The sequence below is a fragment of the Neopelma chrysocephalum genome, unplaced genomic scaffold (assembly GCF_003984885.1).
Source record: "Neopelma chrysocephalum unplaced genomic scaffold, ASM398488v2 Primary Assembly neopelma1_291, whole genome shotgun sequence".
NCBI lineage: Eukaryota > Metazoa > Chordata > Aves > Passeriformes > Pipridae > Neopelma > Neopelma chrysocephalum.
This window is the reverse complement of record NW_020897953.1, coordinates 121705-124765: the sequence shown is the minus strand read 5'-3', so window position 1 is coordinate 124765 and position 3061 is coordinate 121705.

The window sequence follows — 3061 nt, the reverse complement described above, 5'->3', positions numbered from 1 at the left end:
CTACAAACTGAACCCAAAAGCCAAAGTTCGCAGGCTTTCTGTCCTGGGCAAAGGGCTGCTGATCCCTTTGGTCAGGCCCGGGCCGTCGGTGTCGGCCCCCCCCGCCCCAAAACCCATACAAATGAAGATTCCTCCCAGGGAAAAGGGGCCAGCAAAGAAAGCTATGGTTGCCCACGGAGCGCCCAGGCTGCGCCACCAACTGCACCCAAAAGCCAAAGCTCCCAGGCTTTCTGTCCTGGGCAAAGGGCTGCTGATCCCATTGGTCAGCCCCGGGCCACCGCTGCTGGCCCCCCCCGCCCCAAAACCCATACAAATGAAGATTCCTCCCAGGGAAAACAGGCCAGAACGGAAAGCTCTGGCTGCGCACGGAGTGCCTAGGCTGCGCCACCAACTGCACCGCAAAGCCAAAGCTCCCAGGCTTTTGTCCTGGGCAAAGGGCTGCTGATCCCTTTGGTCAGGTCCGGGCCGTCGGTGATGGCCCCACCTGCCCCAAAACCCATCCAAATGATGAATCCTCCAAGGGAAAAGGTTCCAGCACAGAAAGCACTGGCTGCCCAAGGAGTGTCCAGGCTGCGCCACCAACTGCACCTCAAAACCAAAGCTCTTACGATTTCTGTCCTCGGGAAAGGGCTGCTGATCCCTTTGGTCAGCACCGGTCCGCCGGAGCCGGCCTCTCCCGCTCAAAAACCCATACAAATGAAGATTCCTCCGGGGGAAAGGATTCCAGCACAGAAAGCTCCGGTTGCTTACGGAGTGCCCAGGCTGCGCCACCAACTGCACCCAAAAGCCAAAGCCTGTCCTGGGCAAAGGGTTGCTGATCCCTTTGGTCAGCCCCGGTCCGCCGGTGTCGACACCCCCTGCCCCAAAACCCATACAAATGAAGATTCCTCCCAGGAAAAAGGGGCCAGCACAGAAAGCTCTGGCTGCCCACGGAGTGCCCAGGCTGCGCCACCAACTGCACCTCAAAGCCAAAGCTCCCAGGTTTTTGTCCTGGGCAAAGGGCTGCTGATCCCTTTGGTCAGCCCCGTGCCGCCGGTGTCGGCCCCAGCCGCCCCAAAACCCATCCAAATGAAGATTCCTTCGGGGGAAAAGGGGCCAGCACAGAAAGCTCTGGCCGCCCTCTGAGTGGCCAGGCTGCGTCACCAAGTGCACCCAAAAGTCAAAGCCTGTCCTGGGCAACGGGTTGCTGATCCCTTTGGTCAGCCCCGGGCCGCCCGTTCCGGGGCCCCCCGCCCCAAAACCCATCCAAATGAAGATTCCTCCCAGGGAAAATTTCCAGCACAGAAAGCTCTGGCTGCCCAAGGAGAGCCCAGGCTGCGCCACTAACTGCACCTCAAAGTCAAATCTCCCAGGCTTTCTGCCCTGGGCAAAGGGCTGCTGATCCCATTGGTCAGCACCGGGTTGCCGGTGCCCGCCCCCCCCTGCCCTAAAACCCATACAAATGAAGATTCCTCCCAGGGAAAAGGGACCAGCACAGAAAGCTTTGCCTGCCCCCCAACTGCCCAGGCTGCGCCACCAACTGCACCCAAAAGCCAAACTCTGTCCTGGGCAAAGGGCTGCTGATCCCCTTGGTCAGCCCCGGACCGACGGTGCCGGCCCCCCCCGCCCCAAAACCCATAAAAATAAAGATTCCTCCCAGGGAAAAGGGGTCAGCACAGAAAGCTCTGGCTGCCCACAGAGTGCCCAGGCTGCGCCACCAACTGCACCTAAAGCCAAAGCTCCCAGGCTTGCTGTCCTGGGCAAAGGGCTGCTGATCCCTTTGGTCAGCTCCGGGCCTCAGGTGCCAAGCCACGCTGCCCCAAAACCCATCCAAATGAAGATTCCTCCCAGGGAAAAGGGGTCAGCACAGAAAGTTCTGGCTGCCCACGGAGTGCCCAGGCTGTGTCACCAGCTGCACCCAAAAGCCAAAGCTCCCAGGCTTACTGTCCTGGGCAAAGGGCTGCTGATCCCTTTGGTGAGCCCCGGGTTGCCAGTGCCGGCCCCCCCCTGCCCTAAAACCCATCCAAATGAAGATTCCTCCCAGGGAAAAGGGGCCAGCACAGAAAGCTTTGCCTGCCCCCCGAATGCCCAGGCTGCGTCACCAACTGCACCCAAAAGCCAAACTCTGTCTTGGGCAAAGGGCTGCTGATCACCTTGGTCAGCCCCAGGCCGCCGGTGACGGCCCCCCCCGCCCCAAAACCCATGCAAATGAAGGTTCCTCCCAGGGAAAATTTTCCAGCACAGAAAGCTCTGGCTGCCCAAGGAGTGCCCAGGCTGCGCCACAAACTGCACCGCAAAGTCAAAGCTCCCAGGCTTTCTGTCCTGGCCAAAGGGTTGCTGATCCCTTTGGTCAGCCCCGGGCCGACAGTGATGGCCCCCCGCCCCAAAACCCATCCAAATGAAGATTCCTCCCAGGGAAAATTTTCCAGCACAGAAAGCCCCGGTTGCCCACGGAGTGCCCAGGCTGCGCCACTAACTGCACCCAAAAGCCAAAGTCTGTCCTGGGCAAAGGGTTGCTGATCCCCTTGGTCAGCCCCGGGCCGACGGTGCCGGCCCCCCCTGCCCAAAAACCCATACAAATGAAGATTCCTCCCAGGGAAAACGGGTCAGCACAGAATCCTCTGGCTGCCGACGGAGTGCCCAGGCTGCGCTACCAACTGCACCCAAAAGCCATAGCTCCCAGGCTTTCTGTCCTGGGCAAAGGACTGCCGATCATTTTGGTCAGACCCGGGCAGCCGGTGCCGGCCCCCCCCCGCCGAAAAACCCATAGAAATGATGATTCCTCCCAGGGAAAAGGGGCCAGCACAGAAAGCTCGGGCTGCCTACGGAGTGCCCAGGCTGCGCCACCAACTGCACCCAAAAGCAAAGCTTCCAGGATTTCTGTCCTGTGCAAAGGGCTGTCGATCCCTTTGGTCAGCCCCGAGCCGCCGGTGACGGCCCCCCCTGCCCCAAAACCCATCCAAATGAAGATTCCTCCCAGGGAAAAGGGGCCAGCACAGAAAGCTCTGCATGCCCCACAAGTGCCCAGGCTGCGTCACCAACTGCACCCAAAAGCCAAAGCTCCCAGGCTTTCTGTCCTGGG